The sequence below is a fragment of the Chiloscyllium punctatum genome, chromosome 46 (genome assembly GCF_047496795.1).
Source record: "Chiloscyllium punctatum isolate Juve2018m chromosome 46, sChiPun1.3, whole genome shotgun sequence".
Lineage (NCBI taxonomy): Eukaryota > Metazoa > Chordata > Chondrichthyes > Orectolobiformes > Hemiscylliidae > Chiloscyllium > Chiloscyllium punctatum.
The window spans coordinates 46,005,019-46,032,849 of record NC_092784.1 but is presented as its reverse complement, the minus strand read 5'-3'; the positions used below and the strand labels follow the sequence as shown (position 1 = coordinate 46,032,849).

The window sequence follows — 27,831 nt, the reverse complement described above, 5'->3', positions numbered from 1 at the left end:
GGAGGTCTGGAGGGATGGTGAAAACTCGGCAGGGCCGGGAGCTGGGATCTGGTGTGGGTGTGGAGCTGGGAGTGGGGTCGGAGCCAGTACCTGGAGTGGGTGTGATGGTGGGGGAATGGGGGTGGAGGCATGAGCTGGGGTAATGTTGCCCTCGGGGTTCTGGGGTGTGGGGATAGTGACAGTGGGGTCTGTGGGGGGCGTGTCAGCAAAATGCAGGTGAGTGGCGCTGGTGGGGGCGGAAGTGGTGGTGATCATGGCAGTAGGGGTGGCGGAAGTCACTGAGCGTGTGGCATCAGCGATGATGTGTGGGGTGGGAGTGGCCATGATGGGGGCGGAAGTGACATCATCACTCAGCATGGGGGTGGTAGCAGCGTCAGCTGCTTGGCTAATGGCATTTCCGAGGCCAGGGGAATCTTCTGGAATGTTTGAGGAGCGCTGGTTATGGAGGTGGGTGGATAAAAGTTTGTTGTACTTACAGTTTTTGATGTTTGAGATGGAATTGAAATACTGTTTGTTGAGAGTATGAATTTTTGCAATTCTGAGAGAATGTGGCCCTCAGCTGAGGCAGGGCTGACTGGAGAGAGGTTAGGTGCCGGCGCATTGCTGCAAGCGTGGAGTGGAGGATCTTGAAGGAGAACTGTTGCTGGTGTTTTTGAATCTGTAGTCTGTACTGTTTGTCCTGTTCGGGTCCGAACTCTGCTGGTTTAAAGGTGGTCTGGAGTTCGTGCGGGATGAGTTGGTTACGGAGGCATGCACTGAGGAAGACCGTTCGTTCCGTGACTACCTGGTCAGGTCCACATCCCCCTACGACCCACCCTCCCATTCTGGCACTTTCCCCTGCCACCGCAGGAACTGTAAAACCTGTGCCCACACCTCCTCCCCCCTAAAGGAGCCTTCCACATCCATCAAAGTTTTATCTGCACATCCACTAATATCATTTATTGTATCCGTTGCTCCCGATGTGGTCTCCTCTACATTGGGGAGACTGGGCGCCTCCTAGCAGAGCGCTTTAGGGAACATCTCCGAGACACCCGCACCAATCAACCAAACCGCCCCGTGGCCCAACATTTCAACTCCCCCTCCCACTCTGCCGAGGACATGGAGGTCCTGGGCCTCCTTCACCGCCGCTCCCTCACCACCAGACGCCTGGAGGAAGAACACCTCATCTTCCGCCTCAGAACACTTCAACCCCAGGGCATCAATGTGGACTTCAACAGCTTCCTCATTTCCCCTCCCCCCCCCCCCCCCACCTCATCCTAGGTTCAAACTTCCAGCTCAGCACTGTCTCCTTGACTTGTCCGGACTTGTCCGACCTGCCTATCTTCTTTTCCACCTATCCACTCCACCCTCTCCTCCTTGACCTATCACCTTCATCCCCTCCCCCACTCACCCATTGTACTCTATGCTACTCTCTCCCCACCCCCACCCTCCTCTAGCTTATCTCTCCACGCTTCAGGCTCACTGCCTTTATTCCTGATGAAGGGCTTTTGTCCGAAACGTCGATTTTACTGCTCGTTGGATGCTGCCTGAACTGCTGTGCTCTTCCAGCACCACTAATCCAGTATTTGGTTTTCAGCATCTGCAGTCATTGTTTTTACCAAGTTTCTTGAAATGTCCTCAGTAGATCTTTTGATATCAACATGCCAATGGTCTAAAGAGGATCAGTGCAGTGCTGCATCTGATTCTAGAAATGAAGGTATTTGAAGTGATGAGGGAGCATTCTCATGATAATGACCACAACACTGTACATTTTAAGTTTCTTATGGAGAAAGATAGTCTGCAAAAAAGGATTTTGGATTGGGGGAAGGCCAGTTTGATTACGATTGCGCAAAGTCTGAACTAAATGGACTAAGAATAGTTAGTTGAAGGTAAATTCACAACAGAAGAGTAGGAGGAGTTCAAAACTAAAATAGGAAGAGTACAGATCCAACATGCTCCCTTTCAGGTGACATTCAGGAGAATTTCAAACCCAGAAAACCCTGGATATTGAGGACCAGATAGAAAGAAAAAGAGAGATGTGTGACATGTACAAACAGAGCAAGTCAATGAGGAATATAGAAGGTGCAGGGAGGAAATGTAAGAAAGCAATCAGGTAGGGTTACATGGGATCAATCATAGAATCCCAACAGTGCAATAGAGGCTATTCAGCCCATCGTGTCTGCATCAAATCTCTGAAGAGCATCCTACCCAAGTCCAGCTGACTGCCGCATTCCCCACTGCTCACCCACCTTTACCTGGACACGACAGGGCAATTTGGCATGGCCAATCCACCTCATCTGCGCATCCTTGGACTGTGGGAGGAGCACCTGGAGGAAACCCAGATAGACACGGGGAGAATGTGCAAACTCTACATAGTCGCCCAAATCAAACCAAGTCCATGGTGCTTTGAGCCAATTACTGAGCCACCGTGCCACCCATAAAATGATGACTGGGAAGCAAAGAGGGGCCATGAGAAAACATTGGCAGGTAAGATTCAGGAGATTCCTAAAATTTTCCTCAAGTATATCAAGAGGAAGAGAATTACCAGTGAAAGAGTAAGGTCTGTTCGGCACCAAGGGGGCAATCTGTGTCTGAAGCCAAAGGACATTGGTGGAGTGTTAATCAAATATCTCTCATCTGTCTTTACCTGGGCGAAGGAGGATACAAGGACAGGATTCGAGAAGGTGGATTGTGAGGTGCTCCAGCAGATGGATAGAAGAAACAAGGAGGTAATGGAGGGTTTAGCAGGTGTAAAAGAGGACAAAACCCCAGGGCTGAGTGATTTCTATCCCAGGCTGCTTCTGTGGGGTAAGGGTGGAAATGACAGAGGCTCTGACCCAAATTGTTAAATCGTCTCTGGCCACAGGAGAGGTGCCAGAGGACTGGAGGACAGCTAATGTGTTTCCCAGTTTACCAGGGGATTGGTAGAGATAAGCCAGGGAACTATAGACTAGTAAGTCTCACATCAATGATAGGGAAACTACTGGAGAAAATGGTGAAGGAGGGAATTTCCCTTTAGAGTGGCAAGGTTTGATCAGAGATAATGGCTGTGTCAGAAGGAGGTCATTTTTTGGGGAGGTGACCAGCTGTGTAGATGAGGGGAGGGTGTTTGATGGAGTTAATATGGGTTTCAGCAAGGCCTTTGACAAGGTCCCACACGGAAACTGATAAAGACGGTTAAAACAGGTGGGTCGCAGGGCAACTTGGCAAGTTGGATGCAAAGCTGTCTTATTGATAGGAGACAGAGGGTGATGATAGGGAGCCCAGTGTGTAGAGGTGTACCACAGGGATAAGCACTGGGTGCATAGGTGAGAACTTGGTGGGAATGATCAGTAAATTTGGGAATGGCACAAAGGTTACTTGGGAAGTTGACGGTGAAGAGGAAGGTGTTAAATTACAGTAGGATAGAAATCGATTGGTCAGAACAGTAGATTAATGGAAGGTGGAGTTTACCCCTGAGAAATGTGAGGTGATGCACTTTGGATGTGCTGTACAGCACAGACAAGACCCTTTGGTCCAAGTTGTCCATGCTGACCAGATATCCGAAACTAATCTGGTACAATTTGCCAGCATTTGACCCATATCCCTTTCAGGCCTTGTTATTCACTTATCCATACAGATCCCTTTTAAATGTTGCAATTGTACCAGCCTCTCCCACTTCCTCTGGCAGCTCGCTCCTTACATGTACCATCCTTTGTGTGAAAAAGTTGCCCCCAAATCTTTCCCCTCTCACCTTAAACCTATGCCCTCTAGCTTGGGACATCCCTACCCTGACCATTCACCCTATACATGCCCCTTCATGATTTTATAAACTTCCACAAGGTCATTCTTCAGCCTCCAAAGCTCCAGCCTATTCAGCCTCTCCCTCTATTTCAAACCTCCAACCCTGGCAACGTCCTTGTAATTTTTTCTGTACCCTTTCAAGTTTAACAACATCATTCCTCTAGCTGGGAGACCAGAATTGAATGCAGTATTCTGAAAGTTGCCTTACCAATGTCCTGTACAATCACAACATGGTCCCCTAACTCCTTTACTCAGTGCACTGACCAATAAAGGGAAGCATACCAAATGCCTGCTTCGCTATCCTATCTTGCGGTGACTCCACCTTCAAGAAACAATGAATCTGCACTCCAAGGTCTCTTTGTTCCGCAACACTCCCCAGGACCTTACCACTTAGTGTCTTAGTCCTGCCTGATTTGCCTTTCCGAAAGGCAACACATTTATTTAAATTAAACTCCATCTGTCAGTCCTCAGTCCATTGGCCCATCTGTTTAAGGTCTCATTACCTCCTTCACTGTCCACTCCACCACCAATTATGTTGTCATCTTCAAACTTGCTTGCCATTTCACCTATATTCCCATTCAAATCATTGATATAAATGATGAACAACAGTGGACTCATCACTGATCCTTATTGCACACCGCTGGTCACAGGCCTCCAAACTGAAAAACATCAACCCACCACAACCCTCTTTCTCCTCACATCAAGCCAACTCCATGAATGGCCGGACATGAGAAAGCTCAGAGGAACAGAGGGATCTTGAGGTGATTGTCCACCTGTCCCTGAAGATGGGAGGACAGGTTAATTGGGCATACAGACACTTGGCTTTATCAGATCCTGGATTAGAGTGGTGCTGGAAAAGCACAGCAGTTCAGACAGCATCTGAGGAGCAGGAAAATCAACGTTTTAGGCAAAAGCCCTTCATCAGGAATCCTTACTCAATCATCATCCATTTTGCTTATCCAAGGATTGATTAAATCTCCCTAATGTGGCTGAGTTACCTTCATTGGCAGGTGAGGGCATTGCACACCCTTACCACTCTGAGTAAAGAACCTGTCTTTGACATCTGTCTTCAATCTATCACCCCTCAATTTGTAGCTCTGCCCCCTTGTACAAGCTGCCGTCATCATCCTAGGAAAAAAGACTTTCACTGTCCAGCCTATTTAATCCTCTGATCACCTTGTATGACTCTAACAAATCCCCTCTTAGCCTTCTTCTTTCCACTGAGAACAGTCCCAGGTCTCTCAGTTTCTGTCATAAAACCTTCCCTCCAGACCTGGCAACATACTGGTAAATCTCCTCTGCACCTTTTCCAATGCTTCCGGATCCTTCCTGTAATGGGGTGATTAGAACTGAAAACAATATTCCAAGTGTGGCTGCACTAGTATTTTGGAGAGTTGCAGCATGACGTTATGGCTCCGGAACTCAATCCCTTCACCAATAAAACCTAACACACCATGTGCCTTCTTAATAGCACTGTCAAACTATTTGGCAACTTTCAGGGATTTATATACATGGATCCCTCTGCACACCACCAAGAATCTTTCCATTGACCCAGTACTCTGCCTTCCTGTTATTCTTCCCAAAGTGAATCACCTCACATTTAACTGCATTGAACTCCATTTGCCACCTCTCAGCCCAATTCTGCAGTTTATCCAAGTCCCCCTGCAACCTGTAACATTCTTCCACACTGTCCACTACTCCACTGATTTTAGTGTTATCTGCAAACTTACTAACCCATCGACCTAGGCTTGCGTCCAAGTCATTTCTAAAAATGACAAACAGCAGTGGTCCCAAAAACAGATCCTTGTAGCACACCACTAGGAACTGGATTCCAGGCTGAATATTTTCCATCAACCACCACTCACTGCCTTCTTACAGAATGCCATTTCTAATCCAAATTGCTAAATCACCCTCAATCCTGTGCCTCTGCATTTTCTCCAATAGCTACCATGTGGGAATCTTATCAAAGGCTTTGCTGAAGTCCATGTACACCACGTCAACTGCCCTACCCTCTTCACATACTTGGTCACCTTCTCAAAACACTCAATGAGGTTTGTGAGACATGACTTGCCCTTGACAAAACCATTGTTGACTATCTGCAATCAAACTGTTGCTTGCGAAATGGTTATAAAACCTATCTCTTACAATCCTTTCCAAAGCTTTTCCTACAGCAAACGTACTGGTCTATAATTACCTGGGTCATCTCTACTGCCCTTCTTGAACAAGGCACAACATTTGCAATCCTCCAGTCCTGTGGTACTAAACCTGTAGATAATGATGACTCAAAGATCAAAGCCAAAGGCTCCAACACCACCTCCCTAGCTTCCCAGAGAATCCTTGGCTAAATCCCATCTGGCCCCGGGGACTTGTCCACTTTCACTCCTTCTAGAATTGATAACACCTGTTTGTAATTAACCTTGATCCTTCCTAGTCTAATATCCTGTATCTCATTCTTCTCTTCAACAACATTCTCCTTTTCCTGAGTGAAAACAGATGAGAAATATTTGTTTAACACCTCTCCAACCTCCACAGGATCCATACACAACTTCCGTCTTTGACTGGCCCTATTCCTACCCGAGACGTCCTCTTATTTTCTGCATACCGATAGAATGCTTTCGGGTTCTCCTTTATTCCACCTGCTAAAGATTACTCATGTCCTCTCTTTGCTGTTCTTAACTCTCTCTTCAAATCCTTCCGAGCTAATCTGTAAATTTCCATCGCCTCACTTGAACCATCTTGTTTTATCGTCACATATGCCTCCTTCTTCTGCTTAACAAGAGATGCAATTTCTTTAGTAAACCACTGTTCCCTTACCTTATTACTTGCTGCCTGCCTGACAGGGACATACCTATCAAGGACATGCAATATCTGTTCCTTAAACCAGCTCCACATTTCGATTGTCCTTCTCCCCTGCATTTTGCTACCCCATTCTATGCATCCTAAATCTTGCCTAATTGACTTATAATTGCCCTTCCCCCATCTACAAATCTTGTCCTGTGGCATGTACCTATCTCTTTTCATTGCTCAACTAAATGTAACCGAATTATGCTCACTCTCTCCAAAATGCACACCTACCACTAAATCAAACACCTGGCCTGGTTCATTACCAAGCACCAGATCCAGTGTGGCCTCCCCTCTTGTCTGCCCTTCAACATACTGTGTCAGGAAACCCTCCTGCGCACATTCGACAAAAACTGATCCATCTGACATAGTAGAGTTATAGCATTTCCAGTCAATGCTGGAGAAGTTAAAGACCCCATCATGACCACCCTGTTCCTTTCACTCCTATCCAGAATAGTTTTGCTGATTCTCTGCTCAACATCCTTGGAACTCTGAAGCGGCCGATAAAAAAACTCCCAGCAGTGTGACCTCTCCTGTCCTGTTTCTAACCCCAACCCATACTACCTCAGGAAACGGGTCCTCGTCAAAAGTTCTTTCAGCCACTGTTATGCTGTCCTTGACTAACAAGGCCACACCTCCCCCTCTTTTACTGCCTTCCCTGTTCTTAATGAAATAGCTAAACCCTGGAATTTGCAACATACATTCCTGGCCCTGCTCTATCAATGTCTCTGAAATAGCATGGGGCAGCGGGGAAAGGAAGCATCTGTTCCCCTCAGTTGAAGAGCCACTAACAAGGGAGGCATCATTGTAAGATGAAAGGTAGGAGGCTTTGAGGAAACCCAGAGGTTGTTAGCGGACTGAAACGTGCAGCCTGTATTTTTAGCAATACAGCCTCGATGGGCCAAAGGGCTTGTTCTGTATTTTATGAGTCTATGTGAGTGGGGACCTTGCAGGAACTTTCATGAATGGACAACCCCTTGTCCTTGACAGCAGTAAGAACTCTGCAGCCTGAAGGATGCTCTCATGGGAGCAATGGGAGCCTTGGCCAATTACACTCTTTGCTTCTGCAACACTGAATGAGAACTGATGCTTTCTTGCAGGAAGGCGTAACCCAAGGGGAAAAAGTTTGCGTCGCTTGGATACCTTCTGAGAAAGGTGGCAACTGGTCTCCATCAAGTTGTTTCCTTGTGGCCATGAATGCGACTCACATGGAGTGCAGATGCAGTGTCCTCTCCAGCTTTGCAGTGCTCCTGGCTCTCTATGAGATCACGGTAGGGACTGAACTCCCATTGCTCCTTAACCACATGCAGGTCACTGAGCCGTGTCCATGTCCAGTTACTGTCAATAGCACAGGGCAGAAGCAGCAGGGAGACTGATTTATTGTGGAACCATCACAACCGCAGAGACTGACATGCAATTCTTTTATTGCGTGGTTTGATGCCAGGCTATTAGACAAACTGTCTGAGGAGAAGACAAAGTTAAGAATTGTTCAAGTTGAGTCTTATACACAGAAATCGTTGAAAACAGGAGCAAGAGTAGGCCATTTGGCCCTTCGAGCCTGTTGTGCCATTCAATGTGGTCGTTGCTGACCATCCACATCAGTCCCCTGTTCTCACTTTCTCCTCATTGATCCCTTTAGCCCAAAGAACTATATCTAATTCCTTCTTGAAAACATTCAATGTTTTGGCCTCAACCACTTTCTATTGCAGTGAATTCTACAGGTTCACCAGTGTCTGGGTGAAGATATTTCTCCTCATCTCAGTCATAAATAGCTTTCCCTGTATCCTTAGACTGTGATCCTTGGTTCTGTTTTTTTATTGGATTAGATTCCCACAGTTACTGGGAACATCACAGATATACCAGTATCTGACTTACAGTTACATTGCATGACAATGAATCCATTTTCTTCTGTGTTCATGTATATATAATCTCTAATGTTTTGGTCTGATGTAGTATAGTGTCGTCTGCTGTTCTCCTACATTGTTCTAACTCCACTCACAATGTGCTATTTATGCACAATGATGTGCAGTTCAGACATCACTACAAGGTTGCTCCAGGGTCCTGTAACCTTAACAGAAGTGACGGCCAGGAACTTCTGATATTATTGGAGGTTTCACCTGCTTATTGAAAAAGCAGCAAGGCTCCCAAGGTGACCCATTCAAGCCATATTTCTGCATCTTCCTGTGATTGGGGAACTTGGAAGTGTTGTGCCTTCGTGTGAAATCAATTCCTTGTAGAAATCCCGCCCATCTCCTGTTGGATAGTTGGTGCAATTTGTATTCAATAAATAACTCAGCAATATAGCTAGACTAGAGGGAGCACTTGTTAGCATAATGGTAGTATCCATACCTCTGATTCAGGAGGCCTGAGTTCATGTTCCACATGCTCTTGAGGTGTGTAATAACTCCTCAATGCAGGTAGGTTAGAATGTACCTGAAGTTAGTCTCAGAGATAATAACAATTTGCTGTAAAAACTCATCTGGAAACTACTGTCCTGACCCAGTCTGTCTTACATGTGACTCCAGACCCACAGCAATGTGGTTGAATATTAACTGTCCTATGGAAAGGCAGGACAAGCCACTCAGTTCATGGGGAACTGTGGTGTCAAATGTTCATGTTGCCTAAACTCCATCAAAACGTTTTTGGGGAAAGGAGGCTGATTTACAGTATCCTTTGGTAAAGAAGGGGATTACATTTCAAATCACCTGTCTTTAATTTTAATGTCATAGTCCCCTTGTTGCAGATACCACCCAAGGAGGAATTCTTTCAATATAAATCCTGTCAAATCCTTTAACCATCTGAAGCACTCCATTTGGTCTATCCTGTCAAGGACATGCGTTTTGGAAGATCTAATGCAGGAGGGATGTATACAGGAAACACCAAAACCCTCAAGAGCATTAATTTGCAGAGGGAGTCTGGTCCCTGTCTGGCAACACAAGTAGCTAGGATTGTCAGGAAGCCATATGGCATGCTTGCCTTCATTAGTCTGGGCACGGAGTATAAACATTGGCGAATCATGTTGCAGCTGTACGAAACATTAGTTAGGCCGCATTTGGAACATTGTGGACAGTTCTGGTTGTCACACTAACAGAAGGATGTGGAAGCTTTGGAGAGGGTACAGAAAAGATTTACCAGGATGTTGCTTGGTCGGGACATTATTAGCCAGGAGCAGAAATTGGGCAAACCTGGTTTGTTTTCATTTGAAGGATGAGGGGTGACCTGCAAAATTGTGGGAGGCACAGATAGACTGGAGAGGGTATTTTTCCCAGGATAGAAATGTTCAATTAGGGGGACATTGGGTGAAGGCGAAAGGGGAAAGTTTAAAGGAGATGTGAGAGGTGATGTTTTTACACAGTGGATGGTAAGTCACTGAAATGTGCTGCCAGAGGAGGTGGTGGAAGCAGGTACAATAGCAATGTTTAAGGGGCATCTTCACAGATATATGAGTAGGCAAGGAACCGAAGGATATGGACCATGTAGAGACAAAAGTTTAGAAAGGCATCATGTGTCAGCTCAGAGTTGATGGGCCGAAGGGTCTGTTCCTGTGCTATACTGCTCTTCTTCTTTGGAATGCAATATCACAGGGTTACAAATTCAGAAAATGTCCCACAACCAAGTTTGACTTCAGCCATGTGGGATGATGCAACCTGATGTCTTGTATTTAACTTGTCTTCCATTGCATCCATTGTTTCTCAGGACGAGCTCCACCTCTCCATTCTCAGCTGGATCACCTATTTTGGATTGTCTCTATCCTTGCTGTGCCTCCTGGTGTCAATTGTGACCTTCTTCTGCTGCCAGGCCATTCAAAACGTCAATACCACCATCAAGGCACATTTGTGTCTGAGTTTGTTTCTGGCAGAACTGCTATTCCTGGTAGCAAGCTCATTCGACAGACACACGGTAAGGCTGCTTTGACCCCCGTACCTTGATGACGCTGTCTTATCAATGGTCATTCCTAAAATCCGGATTCACTTCCATTGCTGAATTCACTACTGCTGAATTCCATGACATTAACCTTCATTCTCAAAACTCAAGGGCACAATCTTAATGTAAGGAGTCACCCATGTAAGACAGAGATGAGGAGGAATTCCATCACTCAGAGGGTAGAGATTCAGTGGAGTTCTTTACCGCAGAGAGTTGTCGAGGCTGGGTCAGTAAATATATTGAAGGCTGAGACAGACAGATTGAGGGAATCAAGGGTTAGAGGGACAAAACAGGGAAAACCCAACCTCAACTACCCCAATATTAATTGAGATAATCAATCTGTCTGTCTCAGCTTTCAATATATTTAGAGATCCAACTTCAAAGTCCTCTGCAGCAAAGAATTTTACAGCTTCCCTCTCCTCTGAGAGTAAAGAAATCCTCCTTAACTCTTCAGTGGGTGACTCCCCTACCCCCAACTCTGAGATGATGCCCTCTGGTCTTAGACTCTCCCACAAGAGGAAACAACCTTTCCACATCTACAACGTCAAGTCCTCTCAAGAATCTTTATGGCCCGTTGCTCAGTTTCCCTTCACGAGGTGATGATGCAACGCCACCTTGAACCCTTGCAATCCATGTGGTGGAGGTACATCCACAGTGGTATTAGAGAGCGAATTCCAGGATTATAAATATATCTGGACAGACTGGGGAAGGATCAGGGGTCTCTATCATGACACTTGGTCCTGGCTTCCCCTCACTTGAGAAAGCCTGAGACGAATTTTCCAGATTACTTCCTTGTAATCCTGCCAAGGCAGATGGTAGAATTTGAATTCAATTAAAACAAAATCTGGAATGCAGAGTCTAATGATGACCCCGAATCCATTGTTGATGGTCGTAAAAACCCACTGGCGCTATGAGACTATGGTCTCTTTTGGGAAGGGAAATCTGCCATCCTTACCTGGTCTGGCCTACATGTGACTCCAGACCCACAGCAATGTGGTTACTGCCCAATTAGGGATGGACAATGAATGCTGCTTAGCCAGTGATGTCCTCATCCCATGAATAAAGAAAAAGAAAGTTCCATTGGGAATGTAGTGAGAGATGTGAAATGTCCAATTAAGATGTTTGAGTCAGCATGCATGTGGAACTAGAGTGATGGACCAGCACATGTTTGACTCCTCAGTTTTGGATGTTCTCATGCTGTGAAGGTGGTGTGCATTTTAATTACACACTGTTTTCTGAAGGAAAGCACTGAGACATATGAAATGCATGATTTTGGTTGCGCAAGTCCATCTTCATATCATCCCTCCAGTGTGGAGACAGACCATTCAGCACAGCAAGTCCACACTGACTCTCCCCAGAGCATCCCACCCAGACTCAACCCCCACAGTCTCCAAATCCCTGCATTTCCCATGGCTAATCCACCTAACCTACACATCCCTGGACACTATGGTCAATTCAGCACGGCCAGTTCACCTCACCAGCACATCTTGTGTCTGTGGGAGGAAACCCGAGCACCCAAAGGAAACCCACGCAGACACTGGGAGAATGTGCAAACTCTACACAGACAGTCGCCCAAGGCTGGGATCGAACCCGGTCCCTGGCGCTGTGAGGCAGCAGTGCTAACCACTGAGCCACCCTTTGATTATCTGACAATGTGGTGGGTGGCATTTAAGACGCTTCGCAAGTTTAATCCTTTCAGACCCTTTCATGACAATTCCCTCTTAAGCACTTTAATTGAGCCGCTGTACTGTAGACCCTAACCATCCGCTGGGTGAGAAAAGCTGTTCCGTAACCACATTTTATTTCAGGCACCCAGTGTAGAGTGGCATATCAGCTGTATTTGTCGACTGTAATTCCCATCATACGCGTCGGTGGTAATGTGGGCATCACAGGATGACAAGAGTCAAAGGGACGAGCTCATTACAGCTGATCAATCGAACTGAGTTAACGTTGCTTCTCTCTAGGTTTTATATGCCACCGTTGCCAGCAGATTACACTATTTGTTCTTGGCTGCCTTCTTTTGGATGTGTCTAGAGGCTGTCCAGCTCTGCCTCATGGTGCTCAATCTCAAAGTGGTGAACTTCTCCCGTACCCGTGTCGTTCCCCGGAGACTGATGTACCCCATCGGCTACGGGTGCCCGGCGGTCATCGTGATTGTGACTGCCGCGGTCAATGCCAAAGGCTACGGGACCGACTGAATGTGAGTACAGAGACTACCCCGACATCTTCTGTGCCTGAGCTGAGTGAATATGCATTGATGTGGAGGTGCCAGTGTTGGACTGGGTGGACACAACCGGAAGATGCACCACACCAGATTTTAGTTCAATGGATTAGTTGATATCACAAGCTTTCGGAGCACTGTTCCTTCGTCAGATGAAGGTCACTTCACCTGACGAAGGAACAGCGCTTTGAAAGCTTGTGATTTCAAATAAACGCATTGGACTAGAACCTGGTGTGGTGTGTCTTCTGACAATGTGCATTGAAGTTAAGGCACTGGAGGGAGGGTTTAATCATTGCACAGATCAAGGATTAGTTTTGATGCATAGACTGATTTTGATTTGAGTTATTAATATCACATGTACCCAGATACAGTGAAAAGTTTTGTTCTGCGTGCAGTACAGGCAGATCATACTATACAAAGTGCATTAGAGTCAGAGAACAGAGCGAGGAATACAATGTTATGGCTGCAGAGATGGGATGCAGAGAGCGAGATCAACATTATATTTGAGAAGTCCATTCAGAAGTTGAATAACAGCGGGGATAAAGCTGTTCTTGAACCTGTTGGTATTTAAGCTTTTGTATCTTCCGCCCTACGGAAGAGTTTGGGAGAGCTTTTAAGCGGGGTGGGAGGAGTCCTTGATGACAAGGGAGCGAATGAATCTGGAATCTGAGAATCAGTTGTGGTCAGTGCACGTTGAGCATTTTAGTCACTGACTGGAGCACCATGCATGCTTCAATTTGGTCAGTGGGCAAGTCAGTCACCTACATTTATATAGCATCCGAGCGCTGCAGTGTTTCACTGTTCCATCTTTCATTGTGTGAAAGTAGCAGAAGGAGAATGGTGTGAATGTTACCTCTGCTCTGTGTTGGTAGTTTCTCTTGTGATTTTTTTTCTTCTGTATTTTCTGGAGCACAAGCAAAAATACAATTCACTTAAAATTATTTTGGAAACTTTAATGCGGAAACAGAAGTGAGGAAGGAGAGATTAGATTACACTGAGTTTGGGCGAGGCCTGTCCAAGTGCTTGTCAAGGGCTACGTTTGGACAGGTACATGATAGGAAAAGTTTAGAGGGATATGGGCCAAATGTGGGCAAGTGAGACCAATTTAGTTTGGGATTATGGTCGGCATGGATGAGTTGGTCCGAAAGGTCTGCTTCCATGCTGTATGACTCTGAGTTTGCTAATTGAGTTTAAAGGAATGGGGGTTATGTTGGAGCCATATAAACCATTGGTTAGGCCATAGCTCATGTGCAGTTCTGGGATCCACATTACAGGAGGGATGCGATCGCATTGGAGAGGGTGCAGAAGGAGATTTACCAGGATGTTGCTTTGACTGGACTGTTCTGTGATGAAGAGAGATTGGACAGACTGGAGTTATTTTCCATAGAGCAGAGGAGATTGTGAGGGGACGTGATTGAGATATATATAACGTTATAAGGAGCTTAAACAGGTTAGGCTGGAAGAAACTCGATGGAGAGATCATTGATTTAAATTCAGGTGCAGGAGGTTTAGTGGTCGATGTGAGGAAAGCTTTTTCACCCAGAGGGCGGTGGGAATCTGGACCTCACTGCCTGTAATGGTAGGAGAGGCAGATACCACCATCACTTTTAAGAGGTATTTAGATGCACATTTTAATACCAAGGCATACAAGGCTATGGGCCAAGTGCTGGAGGATGGGATTAGAATAATGAGGTAGTTGTCTTTAACCATTGCAGATGCAATGGGCCGAATGGCCTATTTCTGTAGGTCTCTGCAGCTCTATGATCTGAGCTCGCTGTGTTTGATTGGTTAAGCCTGGATAGGGACTCAGCAAAGTAACAGACACCACAGAAGCTACACCTTAAGCATGAATACAGTGAACACAGATATTTTAATAGCCTGAAAAATAAAACCTCTCACACACTTAGACACTAGTGTCACCCGCTATTGATCTGAGGTGCATACAATATGCAACATGGACACCCCAATTTACAGTCTGTTAATTACCGCTGTGAGGTGGTGTCACTACTGCAATGCAGGGATTGCAGTAGCAAAATTTTACGTAGCAAAATCTCACAACCGGAACATCAATTTCGAGGCGCTAGCTGAGAGTAAATGTTCAGGACTTCAGAAGTACAAGGGCCAAGTGTTTGAACATGGGATTGGAATAGCGAGGTGGGTGTTTTGGACCAGTTGGATATGATGCGCTGAAGGGCCTATTTCTGTGTGGTAGATCTTCCACAGTGCAATCTTCTGCGGAGAGGACCTGAGGTTAACGTCTCATCTGGGGCTGCCCAGCTGCACATTCACCATGTCGAGACTTCCTCACGTTTGACTCTCTGGAGTGTATCCCAAGTCCATGGATATCTGCCTCAGGGATCCAATTGCTGCCAATAAACTTTCCCTTGTCTCACACATCTAACGATCACAGCAGAGCATGAAGGATTGATGGATGAACTGGATTGGAGCCGGATTACACATGCTGATACGTTGAGGTATCCCTCATAAAGGAAATGGACCAATCAGCTGAGATCCGTGGCCCTCATGCGTAAGCTGCTGGAAATTCTACAGGGTAACATTTAGAGTATACTGCACGTCTGCCATGAGATTCTTCACACACTTGTATCTGGTGCTGACACATTCCATTCTCAACTTCAAGCTAAGTTTGGCAGTATTAAACCTGAACAGAGAAGGCTGGAAAAGATGGCTGCCTGAAGATCACCCAGCTTCTCCTGTGAATTGAAACCACACCTCACCTCAAAAGGGAACTGTCCAGACTGATGCCGACCAAATACATTTTTCCCAAAACCAATCTTAAAGGGTGTTCTCGCCTTCTTGTGTGTCTCACTCACAGCCAAAGGAATGGAGAGTGGTGCATGTAAGGAAGGGGCTGCCAGAGAAAGTGATTAAGGTAGCAATGTTTAAAAAACATTTGAGTAGGTCCTTGGATGGGAATGGTTTAGAGGGATTTGGACCAAATGAGGGCAATTGGAACTAGCTGAGAGGACAGCATGGTCAGCATGGACCAGTTGGGCCGAAGGGCCGGTTTCCATGCTCTATGACTCTATGATACTATGACATTATGATTGTCTCAAACTCTCAAGATGGTCAGCCACCACACAAGGTGTTGGAATCAACATCCGACATAATTGATGAGAAGAAACCTTACAGGTTGCTCAGAGTTCTTCCCTTTTTCAGATATATTAGATTTTGAATTAGCTTTATTGTCACATGTTCTCAAATTAGCACATTAAAAAGTTTATATGTTGCCACTTACAGCGCCATCTTCAGTACAGAGGTACCAAGGTGCAGCTTCTTCAGTCACAAGATCTGAGCAAATAGAGAAATAAAAAATGCAGTATTGCAGAATCAAAGTTCAGAACAATGGTCTTCAATCCAGTCTGTACCGGGTCTAGCCTCCAGTCTGCACCGAGCATAGCCTCCAGTCTGCATCATGCCTAGCCTTGGGTCTGCACCAGGCCCTGGCTGCAGAACACACAGTCATAGCCTCCAGTCTGCACCGGGTTGAGCCTCCAGTCCACACCGGGTCCTGGCGTTAGACCACATCAGGCCTACCCTTTAGTCCGCACCGAGCCCTGGCTCCAGACTGCACTAAGCCTAGCCTTCAGTCTGCACTTGGCCCTGGCTCCAGACCACACCTGACTTAGCCTATAGTCTGCACCAGGCTCTGCCTCCAGACCACACTGAGCCTAGCCTCCAGTCTGCACCAGGCCCTGCCTCCAGACCACACCGAGCCTAGCCTCCAGTCTGTGCAGGGCCCTGGCTCCAAATTGCACCAGGCTTCACCTCAGAGTTCACAAGGCTGGGGGATCATCTGGAATCACCTCAACACCGGAGATCAGACTGAGACCACGCCAGGCCGAGAGACTGCCACCTACCGCCGGGATGCTGCCACACCAGGCGGAGATGCTGCTATGCCAGACTGAGAGGATGACTCATCATGTCAGCGCTGAGGGCAAGAGTTGTCAGAGGCCAGGAGAGAAAAAGAGAACACAAAGAGAGAAAAAATGAAGAAAAGGAAAAGAATGGGTCCAGTGGTTCAGGGTGAGAGGGGACAGATATAAAAGAGACCTAAGGGGCAAGTTTGTCTTGCAGAAGGTGGTAAGTATATGGAATGAGCTGCCAGAGGAAGTGGTGGAGACTGGTGCAATTGCAACATTTAAGATGCATTTGGATGGTTATATGAATAGGGAAGGGTTTGGAGGGATATGGGCCGGGTGCTGGCAGGTGGGACTAGATTGGGTTGGGATATCTAGTCGGCATGAATGGGTTGGACCGAAAGGTCTGTTTCCATGCCGTATATCTCTGTGACTCTGTGATCCCAAACACCTTCTGAACCACTTTTCCCACATGTCCCAATACAGTAAGGGACTGGGGGACATGCTTACCAAGGTCCCTCTGACCCTCTGTGTTTCCCAGAGTCATAACATTTATCATGTATTCCCTTGCCCTGTTTATCCTGCCCAACTCCATCACCTACATTGATTCAGATTGAATTCCATTTGCCATTGATCAATCCATCTCATCAGCCCATCTGCATCCTTCTGTAATCTAAGGCTTATCCTTCTCACCAGATCAGTTTTTGTCTCATTCACAGACTTACTGATCGGCACTTCAACATTCAAGTCTAAATCACTTGTAAATATACACATACTTTGTAAGCTTGGTTGTAGGAATTTCCAGTGGGAAAGATCGACAGATCCAAGATGATTTTAACAAATATTTAATAGGTTCTGGGTGGCACGGTGGCTCAATGATTAGCATTGCTGCCTCACAGCGCCAGGGACCACCATTCAATTACAGCCTCGGGTGACTGTCTGTATGGAGTTTATGCATTCTCCCTGTGTCTGGGTTTCCTCCCACAGTCCAAAGATGTGCAGGTTAAGTAGATTGGTCATGCTAAATTACCTATAGTGTCCAGTGATGTGCAGGCTAGGTGGATTGGTCACACAAAATTGCCCATAGTGTGCAGGTTAGGAGGATTAACCTTGGGAAATGCAAGAGGATAGTGTAAAGCGGTGGGCCTGGGTGAGATGGCTTTCAGAGGGTCATTGTAATACTGGATTGAACCTTTCCTTTAATTCCAGCTGTTGGTTAAATCTGGAGAGAGGCTTTATATGGAGTTTCCTGGGACCTCTGTGCTTCATCCTTTTGGTAAGGGCTCAGCTGATGGAAGTTGCGGAGATAAAGCTGATTGTCAAATCCTTAAAGAGCGCATCCCTCATCTTATTGTACCTATCATTTGGTCAGGTATTGGCAGGTTTGTTCAAAGCAAAAATCATGGAAATTCGTTTTTTAGGTTACCTTTTGCAAGGTTTGCTGATTAGTAAAAAAGGACATATTGATGGAAGGTGTCCATTCGGCTTATGTTGCCAGTCTAGGCCAACATATAGCCCTCCAGCAGAATCCCATTTGTGAACAGAATCTAAGCCAGTAGGTAACATTGAAACTAAGACTGGTAGACATTTCCTTTGTGGAGAGTGTTTATTGACTTGCTCAGTCTTACCTCTCTCATGCAGCAACCAGGGCGTGCTCAAGTAAATAACAGCCTCCATTTTGTTCTCTTAATCTTAAATAAAGATGTTAACTGACCTCAACAAAAGTGATCAAACACCACTACCTGTGCTTGGTCTACGATCTTGCAGATTATGACAGTTCAAGTACCATTTCAAGTATTTTGTTTGAAATGTAGCAAGGTCCATGTTCCTACCTTCTGTTTTGGATGAGGTATCTCTCCTCAGAACCCCACTGAACTGTCTGCCTCTTATTCTAAATCTAGTCTGCCCTGGGTTATGAACCTCTCATTCCAGGGGATAGGCAGCCTCCTTTCTGTTATACTGGACAGTCGTAATTTTATTACACTCAGTTAGATCTCCCCTCAGCTTCCTCTGTTCCAAATCAAACAGCCAATCCAGAAGTTCCTCTTAACTAAAATTCTCCATCTTGGCAACATCCTTGCCAGTCTCCTCTGTACCCACTCTAATTCTTTGACAATTTATATTAATGCTTCTTGCCCAAGTTATGTTTAGAAAGTGTTTGCGCTGTGATATATTCTGTTCCTCCACCCCAGGAATTTCACAGGCATCCCTGGTTCGATGTTGCTTCCTCGGGGAGCCGCGGGAATGCTGCTAACAGAATGACTCCCTGTCCAGTGAACTGAGAGTACAGGAGAGGATTGGGTGAATGAGGATCTGTGTTCGTTGGTTTCTCATCCTTTCAGAATGATAGTTGTGCCAACTATCTTCCCAAAACTAGTATTTAAAAGCCTTAACAATAATTTGGCACTGAGCCTTGTTAAATCTGGTCACGTTTACTCCTGGGAGCTGCACTGGGTGACCCTCTACCTCCAGTTTCATCCCCTCATGTCCTTTCCCATTTGAATCAATTGTCTCTTCCTCCTGAGCTGCCCACCACACATTCCCAAGGATTAACCTTCAATTCTCAGCGAGAATTTTTTTATATGTTATCTCAGATCTAAGCAGAAGTGATATTCTTCTGGACGTATGAAAGATCTTCTGTTGCAATTATCTCCTCCTGTACCCTTGCTTCCAGCTCAGACCTCCAAATCTTTTTGCACCTTTGCTTATTTTTCTTCAAGTCCACACCCAGGCTTGACCAATCTAGCCCACTGAGCATCAATTCGTGATCTGACCCACATAATTGAGCACAGAACAATCAAGCACTTCAGTTGGCATCTCACAGATAATACAGCCAGTTTGCAAAGTCATGGATTTGAACTCACCCATGGCTTTGTGCACGAGGAAAGATGGATGGAGTCACATGAAATATAACGAAACAGAAATATCATCTTAAGATAAATGAATCCCACAAAAATCTTTGATATGTCGTTTGGCTTCCTTGAAGTATGGAACCATCCAGAAAATAAATTCCCACAGTTCAGTGGATTGAACTATGACACTCCCCTACATGCAACTTGTAGGCTTCAGCATTGCTTAAGAACATTACATTCTTCTGTACGGTTGCTGGCAAGGCCAGTATTTAATTGCCTAATTGCCTTTGAAATTGAATGGCTTGGTCTGCCATTGAAGACGGGCAGTTAAGAGTCAACCACTTTGCTGTGAGGCTAGAGTCACGTGTTATCCAGACCAGGTAAGGATGGCAGATTTCCTTCCCTAAAGTGGCTGAAGCAAACCAGATGAGTTTTCACAACCATCAGTGATCATTGTCATGGTGATATTACTGGGAGTACCTTCATATTTTAGATGCATTCCAATAGCTACTGTGATGGGATTTGTACCCACGCCCTCAGAGGATTTGCTTGGAGTTCTGCTTCATTAGTTCAGTCTCATTATACTATTTCCACTTCTCTCCACTATCATCTCTCTGTATGTCATTGAGTCATAGAGATGTACAGCATGGAAACAGACCCTTCGGTCCAACCCGTCCATGCCGACCATATATCCCACCTGCTAGCACCTGGCCCATATCCCTCCAAACCCTTCCTATTCACATACCCATCCAAATGCCTTTTAAATGTTGCAATTGTACCAGCTTCCACCACTTCCTCTGGCAGCTCATTCCATACACGTACCACCCTCTGTGTGAAAAAGTTGCCCCTTAGGTCTCTTTTATATCTTTCCCCTCTCACTCTAAACCTATGCCCTTCAGTTCTGGACTCCCTGACCCCAGGGAAAAGACTTTGCCTATTTACCCTATCCATGCCCCTCATAATTTTGTAAACCTCCATAACATCACCCTTCAGTCTCCGACGCTCCAGGGAAAACATCCCCAGCCTGTTCAGCCTCTCCCTATAGCTCAAATCCTCAACCCTGGCAACACCCTTGAAAATCTTTTCTGAACCCTTTCAAGTTTCATAACATCTTTCCAATAGGAAGGAGACTAGAAATGCACGCAATATTCCAACAGTGGTATAACCAATGTGCTGTACAGCCGCAACATGACCTCCCAGCTCCTGTACTCCGACTGATAAAAGAAAGCATAGCAAATGCCTTCTTCACTATCTTATCTATCTGCGACTCTACTTTTAAGGAGCTATGAACCTGCACTCCAAGGTCTCTTTGTTCAGCAACACTTCCTAGCACCTTACCATTGTATGTATACGTCCCGTGTTCATTCTTGTAGCACAGTGGTTATCATATGTAACTGATCACCTGGACAAATGATTTGGATTCATGAGGCCGGATTTACCCAAGGGGTAAAGGGCAGCATGGTGGCTCAGTGTTTAGTGAGCACCAATGATCCCTGTTCGATTCCAGCCTTGGGTGACTGTCTGTGTGGAGTACAGAAGCTCTTCAGCCATGTTCTCAAACAGACTCGCTACCACATCTACATCTCCTTCCTCAGCACCTGCCTCCGGAACCGACTGATCCCGCACGGACTACCTCCTTTCAGCTATCGCATTTCCAACACCCCTCACCCAAGTCCCTCCTCCCTACCTTTTATCTTAGCCTGCTGGACACACTTTCCTCATTCTTGAAGAAGGGCTTATGCCCGAAACGTCGATTCTCCTGTTCCTTGGATGCTGCCTGACCTGCTGCGCTTTTCCAGCAACACGTTTTCAGCTCTGATCTCCAGCATCTGCAGTCCTCACTTTCTCCTCGAAGATTTTAACCTACTGCGAATCCTCTTGCAAGGATGCCTTCCTTAAAGAAGCTCTCTTCCTCCCTCTACAAGGATTTCAGTGAGTCCTGCTGCGCTTTTCCAGCAACACATTTTCAGCTCTGATCTCCAGCATCTGCAGTCCTCACTTTCTCATCGCGGTGAAATTGACAAGCAGTTTAATTTAACAAAGCAATATCCTGGTAGAGAAATTGACCAGGCTGATTCTCTGCACAGATGGCCAGAATGCTCTTCCCAGAACAGACGGTGCAGGCATGCTTTAGAGGGATACAATACAAAGGTGATAATTGTAAAGCAGTTACAATACAATAGTGAAAATTGTAAAGTGATTAAAACAAGAATAAACTCAATGGAAGTTAACCAAGCATCCAGTCGCAGCAATTCATTTGTAATTGACACAGGAGATTCCAGCCATCTCTGTGAGTGGGTGAGAATGTCTTCCAGAGGATTCTTCATTGTACTTCCCATTTGCGTGAATATGTGTAAATGTCTCTTCTCCTGGCGTTCAGGTGTGTTCATTGTGTTCCTCCTGGGAGCAAAGTCTTCTGAGGTCTCTTGGTCTGCCACTTTGTTTATGCGGTATCAGTTTCAGTGGGAAATGAGCCTGCCATAAGGTTGTTGGGACTGCAGTGCTAATCTGGGCTGGGAAGTGATTGTGAAAGCTGTTTAGGAAGTGTATTCTCTAGTCTTGGAGTAGCTTGGCCATGTCTGGTTTCTATGTTCGCCAGTTTGGCCAAGACTGGGGCATTCTGGGTAGTTTCTGTATGTGTTGGCAGGCTTGATTTCTGTGTTTCATAGGCCAGCTTCTGTGTTTTTAAGTTGTCATGCTGTGGGTGAGCAAGATTTTGATTAGATTAGATTCCCTACAGTGTGGAAACAGGCCCTTCAGACTAACAAGTTTACACAGACCCTCCGAAGAGTCATCTTCTGATGAAGGGCTTTTGCCCGAAACGTCAATTTCACTGCTCGTTGGATGCTGCCTGAACTGCTGTGCTCTTCCAGCACCACTAATCCAGTATTTGCTTTCCAGCATCTGCAGTCATTGTTTTGACCTCCGAAGAGTCACCTACCCAGACCCATTTCCGTCTGACTAATGCACTTAACACTGTGGGCAATTTAGAATGGCTGATTCATCAGACCTGCACTTCTTTGGATCTTTTGGCAGATCTTTTCCCGTAGGAGGTCAGTGTGGACCTAATTAGCTGAATGGCCTGCTTTAATGCTGTAGGGACTCGATGAAGTTTCAGGGAGATGGAGTAGAAATTCATCCCCATTCCTCTTGAAACTGGGGAAAGAATTTAATCAGGTGGAAAAGGGGCAAGTGGAGGGTTTCACCTCACCATCAGTAATCCATGATGATATTTAGATATCAAGTGCTAGTAGGACCAAAAGAAGCACAAACAGAGAATGTTGGAGAAACTCTGCAGATCTGGTAAAACCTGTTGAGAGAGAGGAGGAGGATTAATGTGTCATGTCTGATATGAGTTTTCTTCAGAAGTGTACTGGTGATGTTTCTAATCCTGACTAAATTCTTTAGATACGCGAGGTCACATCTCACCACAGAAGCTGAAAAGCACAAACACAGTTCATTATATATTTTGATTTCTGCACACCGTCTTCAGATTTCTCCAGCAGTTTCTGTTTTCATTTCAGATCTCCAGCAATCAACAGTTCCCTGTTTTATTTTTCTATGAGTGGGATCATCTTGTTGGGATTGCCTGTCATAGTCAAATTGTCTGTCCAAATTGGGGGAATAAGATTATTTCAGCATGACCTTGGAGAGTGATTGTTATTACTAAAATCATGCTCCTCTGCAAATCAGCATTTTCAGGATGGAATGGAAAAAATTCTTTTAACATCTAGAAGGATTAAAGAGAAGCTCTAACCCAAAATCTACTCCTATCTATTCACAGGGTACTCACCTTCAAAGCAATGGCCCAGTTTATTCTGCTCGGCTGTTTCTGGGTCTTCGGCTTGTTTCAGTTTAAGGAGGGGACCATTGGTATGTCCTACCTGTTCACCATATTGAGTGTTCTCCAGGGCGTATTCATTTTCTGTGTTTACTGCTTGCTAAACAAACAGGTAGACAACTTTGAATTTTCTTCCATGATTTGCTCTGAATAGATAGTTGGAGATAGATATCCAGTTATTCCTGGTTAGATTTATGTGGCAATGCACGTAGATGTTTTTGGTGGAAATGTATATTTATGTGTCTGTATATGGTTGCAGTTGTGGATTAATGTGAATGTGTGTGTGTACATGTGTTGTGCGTGTTTGTATTTACAAGTGTGCGTATGTTTGTGTGTGTGCATTGTTACACATATATGGTCTATATGTGGTGCATATTGATATGTTTGTGTCTGTGTGTATATGAGTGTGTATGCATTTGTGTGTGAGTGACAGTGTGTTTGTGGGTGTGTGTATGTATTTGTAAGTGTGGACAGTTTGCATTTCTATGTGTATATGAGCGTAGGTGTGTGTGTGTGCATGTGAGTATGGCTGTGTGTTTCTGTATTTATCTGAGAGTGGGGGTGTGTGTGTGTGAGAGAGTGTGAGTGTGTTTGTGGGTGTGTGTGTGTATGTGCATGTGAGTGTGTGAGAGTGTATGTTAATGCTTGTGTGTATTTGTGTCGGTGTAAGTGCGAGTGTGAGCGTGTCTGTGCATGTGAATGCGTGCATGTTAATAGCTGAGTATGACTAAGCATAACTTCTATGGTTACTATCATTGAATGGATCTTCTTATTTATTTCTTCACTGAATTAAATTTTCCCCATTGCTGTGGTGGGTTTTGAACTAATTGTTCTGAATTATTAGCTCAAGCCTCTGAAACACAAGCCCTATATCATAATAAGTGAATGCTTCTATTCAGTACAGAGGTTGAAGTTGACCCACTTTATTACAAGTGCCAGGCCAAGACCATCTCCAACAACAGAATCCAACTATTCCCTTCAGTGGCATTACTGTCGCTAAATCCCCCACTATCAACATCCTGCGAGATGCCATTGACAAGAAAATGAACTGGACTAGCCACATAAGTATAGAGGCTACAAGAGCAGGTCAGAGGCAAGGAATCCTGCAGCGAGTAACTCAACAAATCCCATCAACCATCTATAAGGCAGAGTCACGAGTGTGCTGGAAACTCCCCATTTGCCTGGATGGGTGCAGCTGCAACAACACTTAAGAAACTTGACGCCATCCAGGACAAAGCAGCCCACTTGATTGGCACCACATCCAGAAGCATTGACTCCCTCCATCACTAATGATCAGTAATAGCAGTACATACTATCTACAAGATGCATAAATTTACCAAAGATCCTCAGACAGCATCTTGCAAACTCAGTGTCTTTCATCTAGAAAGACAAGGGCAGTTGATACATGTGAGCACTGCTAACTGCAAGTTCCCCTCCAAGCCAGTCACCATCATGGTGTGGAAATGTAATACTGGATCATAATCCTGGAAATCTCTCCCTCAGAACATTGTGGGTCCACCTACAGCACATGGACTGCAGCAGTTAAAAAAGGAAGCTCGCTGTCACCTTCTCAAGGGGCAACTAGGAACAATAATGCTGGCCCTGCCAGTGATACCTACTCATGAAAAAAGTTTTAAAAATCTTTGCAGGACAATAGGAATAAAGCTGATCCTGATGCAGTAAACCAGGCCCAAGGGTAAAAAAAATCCATGTCTGTGCATTTGCTGCACTTATTTGTTTTAGCAATATTAAGAAGAGGTGAAGGCCATTCAGCCCGATCACAACTGTCTGCACGCCAGTTCTGTTCAGGTGCCTTTGCGCCTTATTCCTCAAAAGCCTTACACCTCTTCAAAAAAGACTTTGATCACGATCAGTCTTCAAATTTCCAAATGCCCAGCAACATCCACAATCTTTTGGGGAACAGAATTATGGATCTGCATGACCCATTGTCAGAAAGTTTCTGCTCCTCCATTGCAACTGCATTTGGATATCACTTTCTTGCCAAGAATTATACATTGGCCATCCCAATAGGGCCACCCCTTTTCGCAAGCTGCAAAGAATGGTTTGTCCCCTGTAATAGATTGAGGGGCATAAATAAGGTGAAGAGCCAAGGCCTTTTCCCCAGGGTCAGGGAGTCCAAACCTGGAGGGAATAGGTTTAAGGTGAGAGGGGAATTATCTAAAAAGGACCTAAGAGACAACTTTTTCACACAGAGGGTGGTGCGTGTATGGAATGAGCTGCCAGAAGAAGTGGTGGAGGCGAGTACAATTATAACATTTAAAAGGCATTGAAGGGTATTTGAATAGGAAGGGTTTCGTGGGATATAGGCCAAATGCTGGCAAATGGGATTCAATTAATTTAAGATATCTGGTCAGCATGGATGGGTTGGACCGAAGGTTTGTTTTCATTTTGTACAGCTCTACGACTCTGTGCCCACCGTCTTTCGTAAATATAAGTCCCCACCCATTGATCTAGCATTCAACACAGTCTGAACGTGTGTGCATTGCTGGAGAACAGAACCTGGGACACTCCTGTTAACAGTCTGTGGTTGTTGTTGACATACACAAATAGAGGTCAAAGTTCAACATGTCGTGCTATCCAATATCACATCTTGCAGGTTGATGTACAGTTAAACATTGACTTTCGCCTTCATGTTCATTAGCGGCTGATTTTGTCTTTGAGTTTCATGTTTCTTTTCATCTAATTAATACCAGATATATCCTGCATTGTCTCACATTACCAGATAAGGAGAGAATATCACAAGTTGTTGAAGAGAATTTACAGCCCACAGAAACAAGAAATGCCACAATCAAGCTCTTCTACCATGAATACATCCCACATCATGGTGAGTAACCATGGGAACAACCTGTTCTTTTCTTACATTGTATTTCAAGTAAAGGGTGACCTGTATGTCAAAACACCATCAGTCATCTTTCTCTTTCATGAGAGAGCAACCCTACAGTCAGTAAGATTATGGCAACTTTACCCTTATTTGAAGTAGAGAGATAGATAATTCAGATTAACAGATACAAACTCAAAACAAGATTTCTTTCATCATCTAACTCCCCTTTCATATCCTTTACCTCCATCATAGAATCCCTACAGTGTGGAAGCAGGCCATTCAATCCATCAAGTCCACACTGACCCGGCAAAGAGCATCCCACTCAGACCCACCCCTACCCTGTAATCCTATATTCCCCATGGATAACCCATCCAACCTACACATCCCTGGACAGTATGGACAATTTCCCAAAGCCAATCCACCAAACTTGCACATCTTTGGACTGTGGGAGGAAACAGAGGCACCTGGAAGAAACTTACGCAGACAGGAAAACATGCCAACTCCACACAGACAGTTGCCTGAGAGTAGAATCGAAACCAGGTCCCAGGAGAGTTGTTGAGATAGGGTTTAATGGACAGACAGACTGGCATTTGAAGTATACTTTTTTGTCGCTGTGACATCATCATTTTGGGATAGAGATTCTGCTGGAGAGTTGCACTGGAGCAACTTTCGGTACAGATATTTTCAACTGAATCTTAGAATCCATGCAGTGCAGAAAGAGGTCATTTGGCCTGTCAAACTTGTAACAACCCTGAAGAGTATCCAACCCAGACCCCTCCCCCTACCCTATCCCTGTAAACCTGCAATCCCTATGGTTAATCCACCTAACCTCTAAATCCCTGGAAACTACGGACAATTTAGCACGGCCAATCCACCTGACCTGCACATCTTTGGAAAGCAGAGCATCTGGAGGTAACCCGCGCAGACATGGGGAGAACATACAAACTTCACACATACAGTTACCCGAGGGTGGGATTGAACCTGGGTCCCTGGCGCTGTGAGGCAACAATACTAACCACTGAGCCACCATGCAGCCCCAGAATCAGGAGGATAACGCTCGATGGTGAAGTTTTAAAGAAACATTTTGATACTTAGCCTGAGATTATCCTCACCAGTCGACCCCAGACTAAAACAGGAATACAACTTGAGGAAGCATTAACGATGGTGCTGCATTGATTAGTTGCTGCAAGGTGAGGAGAGTGAAAATCTGAAAATCTCTCATATTTTATTGTCCTAGCTACTCAAGACGGTGAATGAACCCATAACTAAGTCAGAGCTCTCCTGGATGAACTCACAGACAAAGGAAAATGCCCAAGAGTCACTGAAAGCTGCTGTACAGGTCCAACTGGGTTAAAGAATAGTGCAAATCCACCAGAATCATTTGTCATTAACCTTTCTTGGCTTTAAGCTACCTTCTGCCGTCTCTGACTAACAGATCGCTTGGAAATCATACTCATGGAAAGTTGCCCTGTATGTCTCAGCAACTATGCATTTGTGTAGTGCCTGTCACATAGTTAAGCTTCCCAGGCTGATTCACAGGAGTATTATCAAACCAAACTTTAGCCATTTGAGGAGTCTTTTAACACTGTGAGCATATTCTTGATCAAAGAGTTAGAGCTAGCTCCCTGAAAGGGGCCATGCAAGTAGACAGAGTAGTAAAGAAGGCGTCT

At 45.2% G+C, this 27,831-nt stretch overlaps 1 pseudogene; it reads left to right on the top strand.

Moving 5' to 3' along the window:
- Window positions 1-27,515, top strand: part of LOC140468095 (adhesion G protein-coupled receptor E3-like) — a 73,761-nt pseudogene extending 46,246 nt beyond the window's left edge.
- The last annotated feature ends 316 nt before the right edge of the window (window positions 27,516-27,831 follow it).